Source organism: Bombina bombina, chromosome 5, assembly GCF_027579735.1.
Source record: "Bombina bombina isolate aBomBom1 chromosome 5, aBomBom1.pri, whole genome shotgun sequence".
Taxonomy (NCBI): Eukaryota; Metazoa; Chordata; class Amphibia; order Anura; family Bombinatoridae; genus Bombina; species Bombina bombina.
Window position 1 is genome coordinate 103681744 of NC_069503.1, and position 25195 is coordinate 103706938.

A 25195-nucleotide genomic window follows, 5' to 3' on the forward strand; every position below is an offset into this window, starting at 1 on the left:
CCTCTGGTGTCACATGAATACACCCCTCAGGGTGTGATTATCATATGGATAAGTAAGGAGCAAATAAACGGTTTATTTAAATGTGAGAGATTTTTCTGTTGTGTCCTAAAATATCTCAGGATACAGCATTATATTAAGTTTTTATTGATGATAATTGTTATTTTAACAGAACTTAGTTGCAAACAGATTTATTATATTAACATGTTATTAGACACTATAAATTACAGTCAGGGTGGATTTACACTCGCATCTCAAAAGAAACAGCTGCAACTGCCAGGAAAAATTAATTGTATCCAATATAGTAAAAATCCACACGCACTGTACTTATGTCAGTTGTGATATTTATTATAGTGATGTTTCAGAGCAACAATGCCCCTTCTTCAGACCAACCAAATCAAGTGGAAAAAAATAAATACCTTCATAAGCCCCACCCCCAACACAAAATTGTGCCAAAAATGGTTGCCATAGTGATGGTGTATATTCAAAAAAACATCATTGGCATAATGTGGAACATGTGACTTATAAATATTTAAATATATATAAAAAAGTGACAATACTCAAGTGACAATAATAAGCAATGTGCTCATATAGCAAAAACATGTGCCTAATAAAACACCTAAAATGGATCCTTTAAAGAGATATGCATCATCTAGATTAAAAACACAGTACACATCAGGGTCGGCTCCAGAACAAATGAAATGGGGGGGCATTTTTTTTTCATGAGGGGGCACGCATTTAAAAAGCATGTATGAGAGTCAAAATAAGAGCAGACCTACTGTGGCAGTCCAGGGGTTACATTTATCAGATCTCTGGCTGTGCAGGAGTTAGATTTGTTTATATTTCTGGAAGTGCAGTGGTTACATGTGTCATATCTCAAGGAGTATAGGGGTTACATTTATAAGATGTCTGGCAGTGCCGCAGCAGTTACATTTACCAGATTTATGGCAGTGCAGGGGTTACATTTGTCATATCTCAGGAATGTCTCCCACATATGACACAGCCAGTGGACACTGTTTGCATGTGTAGCTCTACCAATGACCCTACTAATGATCAAATAAGCTTTTACGTGACAATAAGTTTGAGTGCCAAGCAGTACATTACTTGTACAGATATTATTGATGATATTTACCAGCACACACACAGTATATTCAAAACAAACGGATAGCGGACAGAGATCCACTGAAAGAATGCAAGCAGCACTCTATGCCTAGACTAGAAGGCGTGCGGTCCGGGTATAATTAAAACATAGCTTTTATTAATAAACGTTAAAAACACACACAAACACACAAACACTTGTTAAAATCCACACTCTGTTAAGTATTGTTTCTATATTGGGGTGATAGCTATTGTATTCCAGAAATTGGCCTCTAGTAAATAATGCTATCACCTATAGAAATTATAATATCCTCAGTTAAGTTGAGTGGGGGACTGCCAGTGGCCACCTGGGATCAGGTAACTGAGATAAGAGTAGACTGGGCTGTCTGGCTTAATATTAAAAATAACGAATTTGTACTGCTGCTCAGTCTCAGCCCAACTTACTTCAGTATATGGATATGTTAGAGTTATAATTGTACATACACCCTGTCAGTCACAGTTTGTCTCTCAGAGTAACTAACAAATGAGTTTCTCAGTAGAGTAGGTGTCTCTAAATATAAAATCAATTGGATTTGTAATACCCTGATAACGAACCCCTTCTGTGAATTGATGTGTGTAATTTAGTTTTAGTTCAAGTTAATGCATAGCACCAACCCACATTTTTACAATTGAGTTTATTCTACTTGTGGCACAATTGAAAGGCTATAAGTAGGACCTAGTTAATCAGATACACATTTGTAGGGATTGCCATAGTAGTGCCATTGTAAACCCCTGTTGTTTAGACACAGTATATACACACACATTTTTTATATATATGTAGGTGGATTTCGATCCTAGAGACCCAGATACCTAAAGGGTTAAATGACAGAATAGATATGGCTTGCTTTTTATAAGACACAGTTACCATTATTAGAAGTTAACCCTAACATATCCTTCTTAGACCAGACATATATCTATCCTACAACAAAAATTATCTTATGTACTAGAATGCTTTAATGACATAAAATTAGGGCTTTTTAGGCTAATAGGTAAATCTTTTTTCCTAACTTTATTGTCTTTACTAAAATGTATATATTTGACTAAAACCTTGTCAAATTCCAATATGTATATAACATAATTTATGCTTACCTGATAAATTCCTTACTTCTGTTGTGTGATCAGTCCACGGGTCATCATTACTTCTGGGATATAACTCCTCCCCAACAGGAAATGCAAGAGGATTCACCCAGCAGAGCTGCATATAGCTCCTCCCCTCTACGTCACTCCCAGTCATTCGACCAAGAATCAACGAGAAAGGAGAAACCAAGGGTGAAGTGGTGACTGGAGTATAATTTAAAAGATATTTACCTGCCTTAAAAAACAGGGCGGGCCGTGGACTGATCACACAACAGAAGAAAGGAATTTATCAGGTAAGCATAAATTATGTTTTCTTCTGTTATGTGTGATCAGTCCACGGGTCATCATTACTTCTGGGATACCAATACCAAAGCAAAAGTACACGGATGACGGGAGGGATAGGCAGGCTCATTATACAGAAGGAACCACTGCCTGAAGAACCTTTCTCCCAAAAATAGCCTCCGAAGAAGCAAAAGTGTCACATTTGTAAAATTTGGAAAAAGTATGAAGCGAAGACCAAGTTGCAGCCTTGCAAATCTGTTCAACAGAGGCCTCATTCTTAAAGGCCCAAGTGGAAGCCACAGCTCTAGTAGAATGAGCTGTAATTCTTTCAGGAGGCTGCTGTCCAGCAGTCTCATAGGCTAAACGAATTATGCTACGAAGCCAGAAGGAGAGAGAGGTAGCCGAAGCCTTATGACCTCTCCTCTGACCAGAGTACACGACAAACAGGGAAGACGTTTGTCGAAAATCCTTAGTTGCCTGCAAGTAGAACTTGAGGGCACGAACTACATCCAGATTGTGTAGAAGACGTTCCTTCTTTGAAGAAGGATTCGGGCACAGAGAAGGCACCACGATCTCTTGATTGATGTTCCTGTTAGTGACTACCTTAGGTAAGAACCCAGGTTTTGTACGCAGAACTACCTTATCTGAATGAAAAATCAAATAAGGAGAATCACAATGTAAAGCTGATAACTCAGAGACTCTCCGAGCCGAAGAAATAGCCATTAAAAATAACACTTTCCAAGATAACAACTTTATATCAATGGAATGAAGGGGTTCAAACGGAACTCCTTGTAGAACGTTAAGAACAAGGTTTAAACTCCATGGCGGAGCAACAGTTTTAAACACAGGCTTGATCCTAGCTAAAGCCTGACAAAAGGCCTGGACGTCTGGATTTTCTGACAGACGCCTGTGTAACAAGATGGACCGAGCTGAGATCTGTCCCTTTAATGAGCTAGCCGATAAACCCTTTTCTAAACCTTCTTGTAGAAAGGACAATATCCTAGGAATCCTAACCTTACTCCAGGAGTAACCTTTGGATTCGCACCAGTATAGGTATTTACGCCATATCTTATGGTAAATCCTTCTGGTAACAGGCTTCCTAGCCTGTATCAGGGTATCAATAACCGACTCAGAAAACCCACGTTTTGATAAAATCAAGCGTTCAATTTCCAAGCAGTCAGCTTCAGAGAAGTTAGATTTTGATGTTTGAATGGACCCTGTATCAGAAGGTCCTGTCTTAGAGGTAGAGACCAAGGCGGACAGGATGACATGTCCACTAGATCTGCATACCAAGTCCTGCGTGGCCATGCAGGCGCTATTAGAATCACTGATGCTCTCTCCTGTTTGATTTTGGCAATCAATCAAGGAAGCAGCGGGAAGGGTGGAAACACATAAGCCATCCCGAAGTTCCAAGGTGCTGTCAAAGCATCTATCAGAACCGCTCCCGGATCCCTGGATCTGGACCCGTAGCGAGGAAGTTTGGCGTTCTGGCGAGACGCCATGAGATCTATCTCTGGTTTGCCCCAACGTCGAAGTATTTGGGCAAAGACCTCCGGATGAAGTTCCCACTCCCCCGGATGAAAAATCTGGCGACTCAAGAAATCCGCCTCCCAGTTCTCCACTCCCGGGATGTGGATTGCTGACAGGTGGCAAGAGTGAGACTCTGCCCAGCGAATTATCTTTGATACTTCTATCATTGCTAGGGAGCTTCTTGTCCCTCCCTGATGGTTGATGTAAGCTACAGTCGTGATGTTGTCCGACTGAAACCTGATGAACCCCCGAGCTTTTAACTGGGGCCAAGCCAGAAGGGCATTGAGAACTGCTCTCAATTCCAGAATGTTTATTGGCAGGAGACTTTCCTCCTGACTCCATTGTCCCTGAGCCTTCAGAGAATTCCAGACAGCGCCCCAACCTAGTAGGCTGGCGTCTGTTGTTACAATTGTCCAGTCCGGCCTGCTGAATGGCATCCCCCTGGACAGATGTGGCCGAGAAAGCCACCATAGAAGAGAGTTTCTGGTCTCTTGATCCAGATTCAGAGTAGGGGACAAGTCTGAGTAATCCCCATTCCACTGACTCAGCATGCACAATTGCAGCGGTCTGAGATGTAGACGTGCAAAGGGTACTATGTCCATTGCTGCTACCATTAAGCCGATCACCTCCATGCATTGAGTTACTGACGGGAGTTGAATGGAATGAAGGACACGGCATGCATTTAGAAGCTTTGTTAATCTGTCTTCTGTCAGATAAATCTTCATTTCTACAGAATCTATAAGAGTCCCCAAGAATGGAACTCTTGTGAGAGGAAAGAGAGAACTCTTCTTTTCGTTCACTTTCCATCCATGCGACCTTAGAAATGCCAGAACTAACTCTGTATGAGACTTGGCAGTTTGAAAGCTTGAGGCTTGTATCAGAATGTCGTCTAGGTACGGAGCTACCGAAATTCCTCGCGGTCTTAGTACCGCCAGAAGGGCACCCAGAACCTTTGTGAAGATTCTTGGAGCCGTAGCCAATCCGAATGGAAGAGCTACAAACTGGTAATGCCTGTCTAAGAAGGCAAACCTTAGATACCGGTAATGATCTTTGTGAATCGGTATGTGAAGGTAAGCATCCTTTAAATCCACTGTGGTCATGTACTGACCCTTTTGGATCATGGGTAAGATTGTCCGAATAGTTTCCATTTTGAACGATGGAACTCTTAGGAATTTGTTTAGGATCTTTAAATCCAAGATTGGCCTGAAAGTTCCCTCTTTTTTGGGAACCACAAACAGGTTTGAGTAAAACCCTTGTCCTTGTTCCGACCGCGGAACCGGATGGATCACTCCCATTAATAACAGATCTTGTACACAGCGTAGAAACGCTTCTTTCTTTATCTGGTTTGTTGACAACCTTGACAGATGAAATCTCCCTCTTGGGGGAGAGAATTTGAAGTCTAGAAGGTATCCCTGAGATATGATCTCTAGCGCCCAGGGATCCTGAACATCTCTTGCCCAAGCCTGGGCGAAGAGAGAGAGTCTGCCCCCCACTAGATCCGGTCCCGGATCGGGGGCCCTCGGTTCATGCTGTCTTTGGGGCAGCAGTAGGTTTCCTGGCCTGCTTGCCCTTGTTCCAGGACTGGTTAGGTTTCCAGCCTTGTCTGTAACGAGCAACAGCTCCTTCCTGTTTTGGTGCAGTGGAAGTTGGTGCTGCTCCTGCTTTGAAATTCCGAAAGGGACGAAAATTAGACTGTCTAGCCTTAGCTTTGGCTTTGTCTTGAGGCAGGGCGTGGCCCTTACCTCCTGTAATGTCAGCGATAATTTCTTTCAAACCGGGCCCAAATAAAGTTTGCCCCTTGAAAGGTATATTAAGTAATTTGGACTTAGAAGTTACATCAGCTGACCAGGATTTTAGCCACAGCGCCCTACGTGCCTGAATGGCGAATCCTGAGTTCTTAGCCGTAAGTTTGGTTAAATGTACTACGGCCTCCGAAATGAATGAATTAGCTAGTTTAAGGACTCTAAGCCTGTCCGTAATGTCGTCCAGCGTAGCTAAACTAAGGTTCTCTTCCAGAGACTCAATCCAAAATGCTGCCGCAGCCGTAATCGGCGCGATGCATGCAAGGGGTTGCAATATAAAACCTTGTTGAACAAACATTTTCTTAAGGTAACCCTCTAATTTTTTATCCATTGGATCTGAAAAAGCACAGCTATCCTCCACCGGGATAGTGGTACGCTTAGCTAAAGTAGAAACTGCTCCCTCCACCTTAGGGACCGTTTGCCATAAGTCCCGTGTGGTGGCGTCTATTGGAAACATCTTTCTAAATATTGGAGGGGGTGAGAACGGCACACCGGGTCTATCCCACTCCTTAGTAACAATTTCAGTTAGTCTCTTAGGTATAGGAAAAACGTCAGTACTCGCCGGTACCGCAAAGTATTTATCCAACCTACACAATTTCTCTGGTATTGCAACAGTGTTACAATCATTAAGAGCCGCTAAAACCTCCCCTAGTAATACACGGAGGTTCTCCAATTTAAATTTAAAATTTGAAATATCTGAATCCAATTTGTTTGGATCAGAACCGTCACCCACAGAATGAAGCTCTCCGTCCTCATGCTCTGCAAGCTGTGACGCAGTATCAGACATGGCCCTAGTATTATCAGCGCACTCTGTTCTCACCCCAGAGTGATCACGCTTGCCTCTTAGTTCTGGTAATTTAGCCAAAACTTCGGTCATAACAGTAGCCATATCTTGTAATGTTATCTGTAATGGCCGCCCAGATGTACTAGGCGCCACAATATCACGCACCTCCCGGGCGGGAGATGCAGGTACTGACACGTGAGGCGAGTTAGTCGGCATAACTCTCCCCTCGCTGTTTGGTGAAATTTGTTCAATTTGTACAGATTGGCTTTTATTTAAAGTAGCATCAATACAGTTAGTACATAAATTTCTATTGGGCTCCACCTTGGCATTGGAACAAATGACACAGGTATCTTCCTCTGAATCAGACATGTTTAACACACTAGCAATAAACTTGCAACTTGGTTACAATCTTATTTAACAAAAACGTACTGTGCCTCAAAGAAGCACTAAACGATTAAATGACAGTTGAAATAATGAACTGAAAAAAACAGTTATAGCATCAATCCTTAAAAACAACACAACTTTTAGCAAAGGTTTGTTCCCATTAGTAAAGTAACAATAATTAAATTTGAAGCATAAAAATTACAGAGCAACGTTTTTAATCACAGTCAATATATAAGTCTCACAGCTCTGCTGAGAGAATCTACCTCCCTCCAAAGAAGTTTGAAGACCCCTGAGTTCTGAGAGATGAACCGGATCATGCAGGAAATACAAGAGTAACTGACTGGAAATTTTTGATGCGTAGCAAAGAGCGCCAAAAACGGCCCCTCCCCCTCACACACAGCAGTGAGAGAGAAACGAAACTGTCACAATTAAAACAAGCAACTGCCAAGTGGAAAAATAATGCCCAAACATTTATTCACTCAGTACCTCAGAAAATGCAAACGATTCTACATTCCAGCAAAAACGTTTAACATAATAAATACCTATTAAAAGGTTTAATGTACTTTTAACAGAGTAATTCCAGTGAAATACCATCCCCAGAATACTGAAGTGTAGAGTATACATACATGTCATTATAACGGTATGGCAGGATTTTCTCATCAATTCCATTCAGAAAATAAAAACTGCTACATACCTCAATGCAGATTCATCTGCCCGCTGTCCCCTGATCTGAAGCTTTTACCTCCCTCAGATGGCCGAGAAACAGCAATATGATCTTAACTACTCCGGTTAAAATCATAGTAAAAACTCTGGTAGATTCTTCTTCAAACTCTGCCAGAGAGGCAATAACACGCTCCGGTGCTATTGTAAAATAACAAACTTTTGATTGAAGTTATAAAAACTAAGTATAATCACCATAGTCCTCTCACACATCCTATCTAGTCGTTGGGTGCAAGAGAATGACTGGGAGTGACGTAGAGGGGAGGAGCTATATGCAGCTCTGCTGGGTGAATCCTCTTGCATTTCCTGTTGGGGAGGAGTTATATCCCAGAAGTAATGATGACCCGTGGACTGATCACACATAACAGAAGAAATATATTTTTTCACTTAAGCATACAAGATAAATCTCAATACTCTTCATTATTAGAATGCTTTGGCTTAGGTATGTCTTAGGTAGTTTGTACCTTTTTAACTTTCTTTCTCATTGAGGTATTATTAGATTCTTGGTATTCCCCAGTAGGGGCGTATAACCCGGCAAGCTTAAAAGGGAGATGATATGCTCCTCACGTCATTACGCCCTGACGAAGCCCGACACACCTAGCGGGTGAAACGCGCGTCGGCATTGGACAAGCCGAACCGGAACATGTGGTCTGTGTTGATGCCAAAGAACAGACACGTTGCAAGCAAATGCACTTGATGGATTCCTATCACTGAGTTTTTGCCTGTCCTCACAATCAGATAACCTTTGCTCCATTTCAGTAATCCTGCTGTTCTAATAAGAAGATAACTCTGGAGACAGGTCGTATATTGTCACAACTATTGCCTGATTGATAGGCATATTTACTATCGAACTGGATATCGCCACCCTGATGAGGGGGGCACTTTAAAAGTCCTTAACTGTGAAAGGAAACTGCAATCTTTGACAAACGCTTGAGGCGTACTAATTTCACGCTTTATTCATTTGCTATCCTGCACTCCGCATCATGCTTTTTCTTGCTTTATGGCTAATACATTGCCTGCATGCATGACCAATTCAAAGGACTTTAACTACTTATATAACGACCTACAGTAACTTATGCGATTACCTGTTTACCTATCTTGCTGAGTCACTCTATCTTTAACATTGCCTAATGTTTTGCTTGCAGACTGGTCTTTATAAGATATATGTACATATTCTGGGGCACATTATCAGAAACGACTTAGATCCCATTCTAATACCTGCCCGGCATTAAGCCTTACATATTAAGGTGCCGCACGCAGCAGGGTGTAGTAGTCTGATCTCTGTTCCCCACCAATATATCTTTATTACATTCATGTATGTACACTGAGATGCCTACGCTTGCTATGTAAAGATATAAGGGGTTTCTATCAGTAGAATACTCTATCTGATGTTAACTGACATATTAGCAAACTATTTTGCATGTATATTTTTTCTGTACAGGCATGAACACTGTCCCCTGACCGGTCAGGTTTGAATGTTGAATTTTTCTATGCAATATCTATCTTTTTAAGGTGATTATATATACTATTTGGGTTTCCTTTGTGCTATTACCTATTAACACATATACCTAGTGATATATGTTAGAGGGTGTTAGAGATCACCTTCTCTTCTAGCTATCTAAGCTCCATTTTTTTGGATACACCTTGCGAATATCTTTATGAGCTAAATAAAACTTTTTAAAAAGAGTGCTGAATTCCCTGTCTTTAATCCAGGTATATATATTTTTCCAGGATTTACTCTTTCTTTAAAAACTCACGCATATATATATATACACACACATATATATATATATATATATATATATATATATATACACACACACAGTATATATATATATATATATATATATATATATATACACATACACACACACATACACACGGTATATATGTATATACAAACACACACATATATATATATATATATACATACACACACACAAACTATATATATATATATATATATATATATATATATATATATATATATATATATATATATATATATATATATATATATATATATATATATATATACACACATACACACACAGTGTGTGTATTGTGTGTATGTATGTAGGAAACCAGGTTCCGAAAGGAGAGATGGACAACCGGAGACTTGAAGCTTTATAACCAAGTAGTTTATTCAGCAACAATTGCCAGGTATAAAGTTGGAAAACTCAGAGATCACCTGAATGTATGTGTGTATATATATATATGTATATATATATATATATATATATATATATATATATATATATATATATATATATATATATATATATATATAATAAAACAACCTTGGGGACAAGTAGGAGATGTTTTGAAACATGTAAATAATAAACATAAGGCTATAATCTGACACACTTTACACTGATCACTGCAGATAAAGCAGGCACAATGCACACTTGTTTTGTGTGACCTGCAGTGGGGAAACCAAGGAATGACCAATTTGCCTCTTTATCTGTGGCTGCCAGGATATAAAGCACAATAGGGAAGGGATACTACTCTCACACACACATTGGTTATACGGCTGTGTTTTCACAAACTTACTTCTGCCTTCCCTCTCACTGACTGTTAGCTTCTCCCAGCACTTCCTGCAGAGGTCTGATGATGTCATCATCTCACTTCAGCTCTGTAGTAAGTGGGCTAGCAGGAGGAGGGGCATTGCAAGCCCTAGGTCAACTGTGAGAGCACTAGCAGGGAAATGCAACTTTATTTGTTATCTGGTTGTAAATAGAGGAGAGTAAAGAGATTAGCTGGGCCCCCCAGTGGTGGATTTCCAGGGTCCAGTGGCTGCAAATGGTTGATGCAACATTTGGGACCCTGGACGTTCCGTCACTTTTAAAATGTAAAAATAAATAAATAAAAAAATTTAAATCACTTCTTTTGCCCTGGGGGGAACAGCATTCCATTTGGGGGGGCATTGACCCCCAATGCCCCCCCCTTAGAGCCGACCCTGGTACACATATAAATTGCTGTACTCTGCAACTAACTGTGTGCTTTTGTAATTAGTCACTGTATTACTTTTTGTATTCAAAAGAAGCCCCCATCAGATATGTAACATTTATTTCCATACATATAATATATACTTAGATACATATACACAAAACATATTGCTCTGTCATAAATCCATACTTTGCAAAAGCCTAAAATATAAGATTTTACTCGAATTTCTAAAATAACAGTCCTGCAGTTGTGTGTGTTTGTTATAATTAGCATCATCTAGCATTTTGTTAAAATAAGAAAATAGTAAAAAAAAAAAAAAAAACAACTACATACAAATTGTTAAATTGTCTGTAAAGCTGCATATATTTAAATTAAAAGGGTCAGCTTTATATTTTGAATGTATAAATATTTCTACTTCTTAAAACACACATTTTACATCTAAAAAGTTACCTTATATAGGTCTCCAATATAATGTTATCCAATTGGTTTTACATCTAAATGTTATCACACTCGAAAAGACAAATGCAGGGGAGGTGCCGAGTGGTGACGTCACCACGTTACATGCGATGGAAGGCAGCGTGTAGCAGAAGGCTGGGGAAGAGAGCGGTGGTGAGAGGCGATTACCACAATAATTGGATTGGTGGCTCCTTTAGCACCACGGCATGGTAGGAGACATAGGTTCTCAGTCAAGCAGAGAGCCGGTCAAGCTCAACCGCATCAAGAGTTTGGCCTGTTTTTTGTTTGGCCCTGTTCAAGCTTCAAACAGATGTGGATGAGACCTGCTCCCCTATGAACCAGGCAGAGTGGCAACTGACTGCATAAATACACTCACACAGCTGGAAGACACAGAGGCTTAGGTGACCTGGACAAAGGTGTGTTAATTCCTTTTTATTATAATGTTTTGTGCCTATCTTTATACACCAATATGTTGCTAGGTATCTGAAATATGCAACAAGTAATGATTCATATACACACCCCGGTCACAGTATATCGAAAAACAGAGACATATTGCTGTGTGTGGTAGTTAAGAGCATGGAATAGAATTGTTGTTAACTTTGCAAACTGCTCTGTAAACTACTTAGTGGGAGGACCAGAGGCTCTGAGAGATTGGGAATGGCCCAAAAAGTGATTGTTTAACCTGTTCACTAATTGCAAGGGGGTAGTGTCTCCCTAAAAGTTACGCAGCCTTATATAGAACCCACGTCTTTGGGTTAGAATGGCTACACAAACATGTTGATATAGCAACTATAAAACTCAGCTTCAATCCTGGGGTAAGGTTGCAAGATACATGGCTTAAAATACCCTTTTCCTGGATTCTTTATGCTTTAAAATGCAGACTTGAGGAAGAAAGCATAAATATATACTATAGAGAAAATAAATATAAAAGTAAAAACAAAAAAGTAACCAAATGTGACCTGATGGACAAATATATAAAATCACAAAAATTGTTCCCTAAAGTCAAACCAGTGGAAAGGAAAAACCCTAAAAGCATAAACGTAACTGGAGACTCATTGATTGTGGAAAGCGGAGAAGAAGTCAATGAGGCCAATAGCATAGCCACCCAGGTCTCGGCGCTCATATTCCCCAAAATAGAGGAGATTAACCTAAAGCTTTCCACAATAATGGAGGAAATTAAAAATCAGAACAGCAGGATTACTGAAATGGAGCAAAGGTTATCTGATTGTGAGGACAGGCAAATCGCTATGAATCCTAAATTTGATATAATCCTGAAACAAAACCACAGATTAACTGCTAAAATAGAAGAGCTAGAGGACAGAAGCAGGTGAAATAATTTAAGGATTAAAGGCCTGCCCGAAGAAGTAAGAACAGAGAACCTGGTTAAATTTTCTGAAGAAACATTACCTTCCCTTCTAAAGCTGGAAGGCTCAAGTGTTAAATTCACAGTGGAAAGAGCTCACACAACAGGGAGAGTCCAAGACATAACGGAACAGAGGCCTAATAGGTCAAGACAGGTAGTTGTGAGATACCTGAATTTCCAAGCTAAATGGAGATAAAAAGAGCTTATAAAAGAGTTTAGCACTTGACCTATAGAGAAGGAAATATTCTGTTATTTCAGGACTTCTCACATGAGACTGCGACAAAAAGGAGATTATTTTCAAGCACACGCTCTCAACTGGTAAAAACATAATTTATGCTTACCTGATAAATTTATTTCTCTTGTAGTGTATCCAGTCCACGGATCATCCATTACTTGTGGGATATTCTCCTTCCCAACAGGAAGTCGCAAGAGGATCACCCACAGCAGAGGTGCTATATAGCTCCTCCCCTCACTGTCATATCCAGTCATTCGACCGAAACAAGACGAGAAAGGAGAAACCATAGGGTGCAGTGGTGACTGTAGTTTAATTAAAATTTAGACCTGCCTTAAAAGGACAGGGCGGGCCGTGGACTGGATACACTACAAGAGAAATAAATTTATCAGGTAAGCATAAATTATGTTTTCTCTTGTTAAGTGTATCCAGTCCACGGATCATCCATTACTTGTGGGATACCAATACCAAAGCTAAAGTACACGGATGATGGGAGGGACAAGGCAGGAACTTAAACGGAAGGAACCACTGCCTGTAGAACCTTTCTCCCAAAAACAGACTCAGAAGAAGCAAAAGTGTCAAATTTGTAAAATTTTGAAAAGGTGTGAAGCGAAGACCAAGTCGCAGCCTTGCAAATCTGTTCAACAGAGGCCTCATTTTTAAAGGCCCAGGTGGAAGCCACAGCGCTAGTAGAATGAGCTGTAATCCTTTCAGGGGGCTGCTGTCCAGCAGTCTCATAGGCTAAGCGTATTATGCTCCGAAGCCAAAAGGAGAGAGAGGTTGCCGAAGCTTTTTGACCTCTCCTCTGTCCAGAGTAAACGACAAACAGGGCAGATGTTTGACGAAAATCTTTAGTAGCCTGTAAGTAAAACTTCAAGGCACAGACTACGTCCAGATTATGCAAAAGACGTTCCTTCTTTGAAGAAGGATTAGGACACAATGATGGAACAACAATCTCTTGATTGATATTCCTGTTAGAAACCACCTTAGGTAAAAACCCAGGTTTGGTACGCAGAACTACCTTGTCTGTATGAAAAATCAGATAAAGGAGAATCACAATGTAAGGCAGATAACTCAGAGACTCTTCGAGCCGAGGAAATAGCCATCAAAAACAGAACTTTCCAAGATAAAAGTTTAATATCAATGGAATGAAGGGGTTCAAACGGAACTCCCTGAAGAACTTTAAGAACCAAGTTTAAGCTCCACGGGGGAGCAACAGTTTTAAACACAGGCTTAATCCTAACCAAAGCCTGACAAAATGCCTGGACGTCTGGAACTTCTGCCAGACGCTTGTGCAAAAGAATAGACAGAGCAGAGATCTGTCCTTTTAAAGAACTAGCTGATAAGCCTTTGTCCAAACCCTCTTGGAGAAAGGACAGTATCCTAGGAATCCTAACCTTACTCCATGAGTAACTCTTGGATTCACACCAATAAAGATATTTACGCCATATCTTATGGTAGATTTTCCTGGTGACAGGCTTCCGTGCCTGTATTAAGGTATCAATGACTGACTCGGAGAAGCCACGCCTTGATAGAATCAAGCGTTCAATCTCCATGCAGTCAGTCTCAGAGAAATTAGATTTGGATGATTGAAAGGACCTTGTATTAGAAGGTCCTGCCTCAGAGGCAGAGTCCATGGTGGAAGAGATGACATGTCCACTAGGTCTGCATACCAGGTCCTGCATGGCCACGCAGGCGCTATCAGAATCACTGATGCTCTCTCCTGTTTGATTTTGGCAATCAGTCGAGGGAGCAGAGGAAACGGTGGAAACACATAGGCCAGGTTGAAGAACCAAGGAGCTGCTAGAGCATCTATCAGCGTTGCTCCCGGGTCCCTGGACCTGGATCCGTAACAAGGAAGCTTGGCGTTCTGGCGAGACACCATGAGATCCAGTTCTGGTTTGCCCCAACGATGGACCAGTTGAGCAAATACCTCCGGATGGAGTTCCCACTCCCCCGGATGAAAAGTCTGACGACTTAGAAAATCCGCCTCCCAGTTCACTACGCCTGGGATGTGGATCGCTGACAGGTGGCAAGAGTGAGACTCTGCCCAGCGAATTATCTTTGAGACTTCTAACATCGCTAGGGAACTCCTGGTGCCCCCTTGATGGTTGATGTAAGCCACAGTCGTGATGTTGTCCGACTGAAATCTGATGAACCTCAGTGTTGCTAACTGAGGCCAAGCTAGAAGAGCATTGAATATTGCTCTTAACTCCAGAATATTTATTGGGAGGAGTTTCTCCTCCTGAGTCCACGATCCCTGAGCCTTCAGGGAGTTCCAGACTGCGCCCCAACCTAGAAGGCTGGCATCTGTTGTTACAATCGTCCAATCTGGCCTGCGAAAGGTCATACCCTTGGACAGATGGACCCGAGAAAGCCACCAGAGAAGAGAATCTCTGGTCTCTTGATCCAGATTTAGTAGAGGGGACAAATCTGAGTAATCCCCATTCCACTGACTTAGCATGCATAATTGCAGCGGTCTGAGATGCAGGCGCGCAAATGGCACTATGTTCATTGCCGCTACCATTAAGCCGATTACTTCCATGCACTGAGCCACTGACGGGCGTGGAATGGAATGAAGGACACGGCAAGCATTTGGAAGTTTTGATAACCTGGACTCCGTCAGGTAAATTTTCATCTCTACAGAATCTATAAGAGTCCCTAGGAAGGAGACTCTTGTGAGTGGTGATAGAGAACTCTTTTCCACGTTCACTTTCCACCCATGCGACCTCAGAAATGCCAGAACTATCTCTGTATGAGACTTGGCAATTTGAAAGCTTGACGCCTGTATCAGGATGTCGTCTATATACAGAGCCACCGCTATGCCTCGCGGTCTTAGAGCCGCCAGAAGTGAGCCCAGAACCTTTGTAAAAATTCTCGGGGCAGTGGCCGACCCGAAGGGAAGAGCTACAAATTGGTAATGCCTGTCTAGAAAGGCAAACCTTAGGAACCGATGATGATCTTTGTGAATCGGTATGTGAAGGTAGGCATCCTTCAAGTCCACTGTGGTCATTTACTGCACCTCTTGGATCATGGGTAGGATGGTCCGAATAGTTTCCATTTTGAATGATGGAACTCTGAGGAATTTGTTTAAGATCTTTAGATCCAAGATTGGTCTGAAGGTTCCCTCTTTCTTGGGAACCACAAACAGATTTGAATAAAATCCCTGTCCTTGTTCCGTCCGCGGAATTGGATGGATCACTCCCATTACTAGGAGGTCTTGCACACAGCTTAGGAATGCCTCTTTCTTTATCTGGTTTGCTGATAACCTTGAAAGATGAAATCTCCCTTGTGGAGGAGAAGCTTTGAAGTCCAGAAGATATCCCTGAGATATGAACTCCAACGCCCAGGGATCCTGAACATCTCTTGCCCACGCCTGGGCGAAGAGAGAAAGTCTGCCCCCCACTAGATCCGTTACCGGATAGGGGGCCGTTCCTTCATGCTGTCTTGGGGGCAGCAAAGGCTTTCTGGCCTGCTTGCCCTTGTTCCAGGACTGGTTAGGTTTCCAGGCCTGTCTGGAATGAGCAACAGTTCCCTCTTGTTTTGAAGCGGAGGAAGTTGATGCTGCTCCTGCCTTGAAATTTCAAAAGGCACGAAAATTAGACTGTTTGGCCTTTGATTTGGTCCTGTCCTGAGGAAGGGTATGACCCTTGCCTCCAGTAATGTCAGCAATCATTTCCTTCAAGCCAGGCCCGAATAAGGTCTGCCCCTTGAAAGGAATGTTGAGTAATTTAGACTTTGAAGTCACGTCAGCTGACCAGGATTTAAGCCATAGCGCCCTACGCGCCTGGATGGCGAATCCGGAATTCTTAGCCGTTAGTATAGTCAAATGAACAATGGCATCAGAAACAAATGAGTTAGCTAGCTTAAGCGTTCTAAGCTTGTCAATAATTTCATTCAATGGAGCTGTCTGGATGGCCTCTTCCAGAGCCTCAAACCAGAATGCCGCCGCAGCAGTGACAGGCGCAATGCATGCAAGGGGCTGTAAAATAAAACCTTGCTGAATAAACATTTTCTTAAGGTAACCCTCCAATTTTTTATCCATTGGATCTGAAAAAGCACAACTGTCCTCAACCGGGATAGTGGTACGCTTTGCTAAAGTAGAAACTGCTCCCTCTACCTTAGGGACCGTCTGCCATAAGTCCCGTGTAGTGGCGTCTATTGGAAACATTTTTCTAAATATAGGAGGTGGGGAAAATGGCACACCGGGTCTATCCCACTCCTTGCTAATAATTTCTGTAAGCCTTTTAGGTATAGGAAAAACGTCAGTACACACCGGCACCGCATAGTATCTATCCAGCCTACACAATTTCTCTGGAATTTCAACTGTGTTACAGTCATTCAGAGCAGCTAATACCTCCCCAAGCAATACACGGAGGTTCTCAAGCTTACATTTAAAATTAGAAATCTCTGAATCAGGTTTCCCCGAGTCAGAGATGTCACCCACAGACTGAAGCTCTCCGTCCTCATGTTCTGCATACTGTGACGCAGTATCAGACATGGCTCTAACAGCATTTGCGTGCTCTGTATCTCTCCTAACCCCAGAGCTATCGCGCTTGCCTCTTAATTCAGGCAATCTAGATAATACCTCTGACAGGGTATTATTCATGATTGCAGCCATGTCCTGCAAGGTAATCGCTATGGGGGTCCCTGATGTAATTGGCGCCATATTAGCGTGCGTCCCCTGAGCGGGAGGCGAAGGGTCTGACACGCGGGGAGAGTTAGTCGGCATAACTTCCCCCTCGACAGAACCCTCTGGTGATAATTCTTTTATAGATAAAGACTGATCTTTACTGTTTAAGGTGAAATCAATACATTTAGTACACATTCTCCTATGGGGCTCCACCATGGCTTTCAAACATAATGAACAAGTAGGTTCCTCTGTGTCAGACATGTTTAAACAGACTAGCAATGAGACTAGCAAGCTTGGAAAACACTTTAAAACAAGTTTACAAGCAATATAAAAAACGTTACTGCGCCTTTAAGGAACACAAATTTTCCCAAAGTTTGAAATAACAGTGAAAAAATGCAGTTACACTAACGAAATTTTTACAGTGTATGTAATAAGTTAGCAGAGCATTGCACCCACTTGCAAATGGATGATTAACCCCTTAATACCAAAAACTGAATAACAAATGACAAAAACATTTTTTAAACAGTCACAACAACTGCCACAGCTCTACTGTGGCTTTTTACCTCCCTCAATACGACTTTTGAAGCCTTTTGAGCCCTTCAGAGAAGTCCTGGATCATGCAGGAAGAAACTGGATGTCTGTGTCTGTAATTTTTGCTGTGCAAAAAAACGCCAAATAGGCCCTTCCCACTCATATTACAACAGTGGGAAGCCTCAGGGAACTGTTTCTAGGCAAAATTCAAGCCAGCCATGTGGAAAAAACTAGGCCCCAATAAGTTTTATCACCAAACATATGTAAAAAACGATTAAACATGCCAGCAAACGTTTTAAAATACACTTTTATAAGAGTATGTATCTCTATTAGTAAGCCTGATACCAGTCGCTATCACTGCATTTAAGGCTTTACTTACATTACTTCGGTATCAGCAGCATTTTCTAGCAAATTCCATCCCTAGAAAAATATTTTAACTGCACATACCTTATTGCAGGAAAACCTGCCCGCTATTCCCCCTCTGAAGTTACCTCACTCCTCAGAATATGTGAGAACAGCAAAGGATCTTAGTTACTTCTGCTAAGATCATAGAAAACGCAGGCAGATTCTTCTTCTAAATACTGCCTGAGATAAACAGTACACTCCGGTACCATTTAAAAATAACAAACTTTTGATTGAAGAAATAAACTAAGTATAAAACACCACAGTCCTCTTACGACCTCCATCTTAGTTGAGAGTTGCAAGAGAATGACTGGATATGACAGTGAGGGGAGGAGCTATATAGCAGCTCTGCTGTGGGTGATCCTCTTGCAACTTCCTGTTGGGAAGGAGAATATCCCACAAGTAATGGATGATCCGTGGACTGGATACACTTAACAAGAGAAAGAAGGGATTTTTTTTTCATTATTTTACCCAGCCAGGCTAAGGATTCAAGCTGGCAATGATTTCAAGCACAGATTTTTTTGGCTAAGGAGAAAAACGCCAGTTAGGCACAGACATGGCTTCCTTTTCATGGTTATTGTTTGAAATAAGGAATTGTATTTTCTTTTTTTTTTTCTCATATGACCCTGTCAAAAGTTCATGAAAGCAACAATGATAAAGGATGGTATTAGATTAATCAGTTAAGGCATTTTGCTAACGTCACATAGCACCTCTAGACATAATATTGGTGGTGTGAATTTACAAAGGGCATATAAAGGTTTTCAGAGTAAAAGGTATTAATAAGTCACAAAAAAATAGGTAGGAGAAGGTTACTGAAAGCTAAATGCATGGCGTAAAAATCTATATAGAAAGCCTTGAGTATATCAGTCAGATTAAGTGACGCACAACTAGGTCCCAACGAAATTCCCACTAAGGTGACTATGGGGTTTATGTTATTACACTGCTTCACAGACAAGGCTAAATCTTAGTAGAGGGACATTATTATTATGTAACAACTTTCAAGTAAGACACGGGGGGGGGGGGAGTGTGAATATTATATTAGGATTAGATATTGTACTAGTTAAGTGGATTCTCAGTTAAAATGCTCACAGACAAATGGCAAGGGTAAAAGGGATGAACAGGTTATTTATTTAGCGAACCTCCCCAGTTTGTTAAGGGAAGGATTTTAACATTTTAAAAGGCACATCACTTGTAATTGGACCCCAAAAAGGGTACATTTAAAAGGAGGGAATGAGAAAGAAGGAAAAGAGAAAATAATTATTTGAAAGGCAAATTGTATCAACAAGTCACGTAGTAAATTTTTATTGCAACTTAAAGGTTTGGTTTTGATTCACTTAGAGGTATTTTAGTATAATTAGTCACCTTAAGTAATGAATAAAAAGACTACAGTGAACATGCAGTTAGGAACCCCGCTTTTTTTTTTAACAGAGGTTTATATTACATGTTAGGGGTAAGACCTTAAATGATTTAATGAGCCTAGCTTTGGGCTGCCAGCTAAGTCATAAAGAGGTCATTTGTTTCAAAGTAATGCTCATTGAAACATTCTTTCTACATCACATTTGTTAAAATAGGAACGCATGCTGAAGTGAAAATTGTTAACAACAATATGTAATAACAGATTGTAGTGAGTTACTGTGATATGTTTATTTTTTTATTAATAGAGGTTTATATTATGGGGCCTATTTATTATGGTGTGAGGGGACATGATCCGATATAGCGGATCATGTCAGCTGCATAGATAAATGCCGTCAGCATACGCTCTCAGCATTTATCATTGCACCAGTGCTGGTGTAATGCCGCCCCCTGCAGATTCTCGGCCAATCGGCCACTAGCAGGGGGTGTCAATCAACCCGATCATATTAGATTTCTGTCCGCCGCCCTTCAGAGCAGGCAGACAGGTTATGGAGCAGCGGTTATGAAGCAGCCTAAAGGCTCGCCGGAAACACAGGGCATCAATGGTTTAATGAATATAACTTTGGGCTGCCAGCAAAGTCACAAAGAGGTCATTTGCTGCAATGTAAAGTTTATGGAAATGCATTGTTTGTTAAAATAGGGATGAAAGTTGAAGTGGGAATTGCTGTAATAATAGATTGTAGTGAGTTACTGTGACATGTTTTTTGTGGGGTTTTTTCTTTCTCTCTGTCTTGCTTGGAAGGGAAGCCAGACTTAAAACTCTGGAAAGAAAAAAATGAATTATTAGCAAAAGAGTCATTGTACAAATTTGCCAAGATGGGTATACAATATTTGTTGAGTGTTTGTCGTGGGGGGGGGGGGGGGGTTTCTCTCTTCCCCTCTCTCTCCTCCTTTTTTCCCCTCTCTTCTCCCCTGTTTTGTGTATTTATGGACACACATATATAAATCACAAATTAATGGTTAAACTAATATCATTAAGCAGATATCATAAGCTAGGGGAGGTTATTAGTGCCTCATATTCTAAAGCAGCAAGAGGGGTAGCATTTTTGATAAACAGAAACTTAAAATAAAAAATAAAATAATAGATAAAGGAAGGGAGGTATATTGTTATTTACATTATTATAGATGATATTGATTATATACTTGGAAACATCTATGGGTCTAACAATGCGGATTGGAAATTTTGGAATAAAATATCTATGATCTTAGATACATTTCCAGATAAAAAAGTGATAATCATGGGGGATTTTAATGTGACTCCTAACTCTTTACTAGACAGAAAAAAAACTCCTAAACAATCAACTTTGGTGATTGACTTTGGTGATTGAAAGCCTATTTTTTGAAAATACTATTAAAAACAGGGGCACTTTCATTCATCAAAGTTTACAAAGCAGCCGTTTTGATTAAAAAAAAAAAAAAACTTACCTTTGTTTTTTTCACAGCCAGAACAGCTTCCTCCTCCTGGAAATCCTCTATTCACACGTCAGCAATGACTAATCTGTCTTCCTCCAATCACAGCATGGCCTCAGGCAATGACCACCCTGGGGGGAAAGCCATGATTGGAGGAAGCCGGATTAGTCATTGCTGACATGTGAAGAGAGGATTTCCAGGAGGGGGAAGCTGTTCTGGCTGTGAGAAGAACAAAGGTAAGTTTTTAATCAAAACGGCTGCTTTGTAAACTTTGATGAATGAAAGTGCCTCTGTTTTTAATAGTATTTTTTAAAAACAGGCTTTCATTCACCAAAGTTTACCTTCACTTTAACCGTAACAGTCTAGAATTTACTTGTATGTCCAAATCCCATAATACCCTATCTAGATTAGATTTATTTCTCATATCAGATTCAACATTAACGAGAGTCATTGAAACTAATATTCAGGAATCTGCTCTTTCGGATCATGCCCTATTTTCCTTAATCTTAAATGAACCATCTAAAGCTAATTACAACTCTTTTTATTTTCTTAACTACCAAGCTAAGTCAGCATTTTTTAAACAAAAATGGACGGAGTACAGTATTAATAACATAGAATACAGAGACAATAAGGTAATTTATTGGGAAACAGCCAAAGTAACGTTAAAAGTGGAGGTAAAGTCATTTCTAATTATATTGAAGAAGGAAGGGAATATTGAAAATGCTAAGCTTGCCAACAATCTCTCAGCGGCATATTCCCAACTCAGACTGCACCAATCTAAAGAAAATAGATATAACTATGTGAAATCTAAAAAAGAGAGAGATTTGTTTTTGTTAACTCTGGCGGGAAAAGCACTATTTAAAAAACAAACACACTTTGAGAGATATGGGAACAAGGTGGGGAAATATTTAGCGAGTCTGTTTAATAAATCAAAAAAGAGAAAATCTATAGGGTTAATTAAGGAAGGACCAACAATTACTAATAATCCAGAGGAGATAACCTCACATTTTCAGAAGTATTATGAACATTTATATGCCTCCCAGAATCCTAAGAAAGAGTGTATCCAGAGATTTATGAATAATTTAAAATTACCAGAGATAGGTGCATAAGACATGGAGATGTTAAATGCACCTGTATCTGATAACGAAATTATTAACACCATGAAACATATGAGGAAGGGGAAAGCCCCAGGGCCAGACGGGCTCCCTCTTGAATTTTATTGGCTAGTAAAAGAAGAGATCTTTTATGATATTAAAGGGCCACTAAACCCAAAATCTTTCTTTCATGATTCAGATAAAGAATACAAATTTAAACAACATTACAATTTACTTCTATTATTTATTTTGCTTCATTTTTTAGATATCCTTAGTTGAAGAAAAAGCAATGCACATGGTGAGCCAATCACACAAGGCTTCTATGTGCAGCAACCAATCAGCAACTACTGAGCATATCTAGATATGCTTTTCAGCAAAGAATATCAAGAGAATAAAACAAATTGGATAATGGAAGTAAATTAGAAAGATGTTTAGAATTGCATTCTCTTTCTAAATCATAAAAGAAAAAATGTGGGTTTCATGTCCCTTTAAGGAGCTTTATGAACAATATTACTCACAGAATAAGAACATTTCATCCCAATTTAAATCAGCAAATATAATATTATTGCCAAAGGAAGATAAGGACCCCACACAGGTGTACTCATATAGACCCCTCTCACTTATGAATCTTGATTACAAGATCTTTATGAAGACCATAGCAGATAGATTGAAATTAATTCTCCCAAAACTTTTACATATAGATCAAGTAAGTTTTGTCATGGGGAGAACTTCTGAGTTAAGTATCAGGAAAATTATGCAAGTGATTTGCCAATATAGTGAAGATACCTGGGGGGTTGATGTCTCAGCTCTGCCGGAGGCCTTCCTGTTATCTTTGGATGCAGAGAAGACCTTCGACAGAGTTGACCCGGAGGAAACTCAACTACTTATCCAAATAGGTAAGGCTGCTAATAACAGTGCTGTAATTATGGGAGATTTTATCTACCCTGATATAAACTGGGCCAAAGAAACTAGTAATTCAACTAAGGGGGATCAATTTTTAAATGTTCTCAGGGATAACTTCTTGTCTCAATTAATAGAGGCACCAACTAGGAGTAAAGCTATATTGGATTTAGTGCTATCAAACAATACAGATATAATATCAAACATAGAAGTCAAAGAACATTTGGGTAACAGTAATCATAACATGCTCACATTTTAAATCTCTTTTCATATGCAGTGTCTTAAAGGTTTAACTAAGACTTTTAATTTTAAGAAAGCAAAATTCAACGATTTAAGGAAATCATTAAATAATATAAATTGGGACAATGTATTCTCTAATAAAAATACAGAGGATACATGGATAAAATTAAAAACTTTGTTAAATACATAGACATATCAACAAATACCATATGGTTATAAAAATCAAAATAAAAAATCAAAGCCAATGTGGCTAAATAAAATGTGTTAAAGGGACACTCAATCAAAATTAAACTTTCATTATTCAGATAGAGCATGCCATTTTAAACAACTTTCCAAATTACTTCCATTAACTAAATGTGCACAGTCTTTTTATATTTGAACTTTTTGAGTCACCAGCTCCTACTGAGCATGTGCAAGAATAAGTGTGTATGTATTTGTGAATGGCTGATGGCTGTCACATGGTACATGTATGCATTTGTGATTGGCTGATGGCTGTCACATGGTACAGGGGGAGTGGAAAAAGACATAACTTTTAAAATTGTCAGAAAAAAATCTACTACTCATTTGAAGTTCAGACTAAGTGCTATTGCATTGTCTTGTTATCTTGCATGTGTTCATTATGCAAATCTACTGTGTTGACTGGTCCTTTAAGAGAAATTAGGAAAAAAATGTAGGGCACTTAAATTATTCAAAGAAAATTTATAATATAAAAAAGCATGCAAAAAAGCAATCAAATTAGCCAAATTATACGTTTCGGGGATGTTTCTCCCATTCTTCAGAACAAACAAATGGTGTAAAATACACTCTTAAATAGGGCAAACACTAAAACAAGCCACAGGGAATATCTACTTATAGCATAAAATACTTAAACACCCACATAATGGTCACTAGTTGTGCTAAATATTTACAACAATACAAACTAACATAAAACAAAAGTAAATGAAAGTAAATACAAGGAGAATCTGGAATGGGTACTAACTGCAAACCCGGATGTGACATCACATGTATATACCGGAAGTGGGGCATTCCAAACAAATGTGTGTGTAAAGGGATAACCGGTTTCCAACCGGAAGTGGGGCATAATGTAAACACACACTGAGCTAATAGCCATACTTAAACACTGTATTCAATGAAAAATAATAGTGACATGTGTGTCATTATGTCACATAACAAATTAAGTGTGTGATAAAGAACAATAGTTAGTTATTAGCTCAATAAATAATAATAAGTTGAGTATGTGTATATAAGAACCATGTTCAAGAATAAATGCAAAAATATGTAAATAAGTAAGCATGTATAAATGTAAATGTAAAGAAGTACTCAATCACTGGCTATGTGTTACAGACCCACTCCAAAAAAGTGTTTATGAATAAAAAGGACTGTAGAGAAAGGAGTTAGAACCATTATGTGGGTGTTTAAGTCTTTTATACTATAAGTAGATATTCACTGTTGCTTGTTTTACCACTTCCGGTTTGACGATTTGTGTTGAGTTTGTATTTTGTTTGGCGCCTTTACACAGGGAATGAGGTAATGATTGTATTAGTGTTTGCCCTATTTAAGAGTGTGTTTTACACCATTTGTTTGTTCTGAAGAAGGGGGGAAACATCCCCGAAAAGTCAATTACATTTTTTATATATATATATATATATATATATATATATATATATATATATATATATATATATATATATATATATATATATATATATATATATATATACACATACACACAGGTAGCCCTCAGTTTACGCCGGGGTCAGGTTCCAGAAGGAATGGTTGTAAATCAAAACCGTTGTAAATTGAAACCCAGTTCATAATGTAAGTCAATAGGAAGTGAGGGAGTTAGGTGTTACTTATGA

The 25195-nt window shown here is 39.6% G+C and overlaps 1 protein-coding gene across 7 annotated transcripts in view; it reads right to left on the reverse strand.

The window, feature by feature from the left end:
* The window catches only part of LOC128660007 (gastrula zinc finger protein XlCGF26.1-like), a 95078-nt gene that overhangs the window by 6923 nt on the left and 62960 nt on the right, over positions 1-25195 (reverse strand). The gene's annotated exons all lie outside the window — the stretch shown is intronic.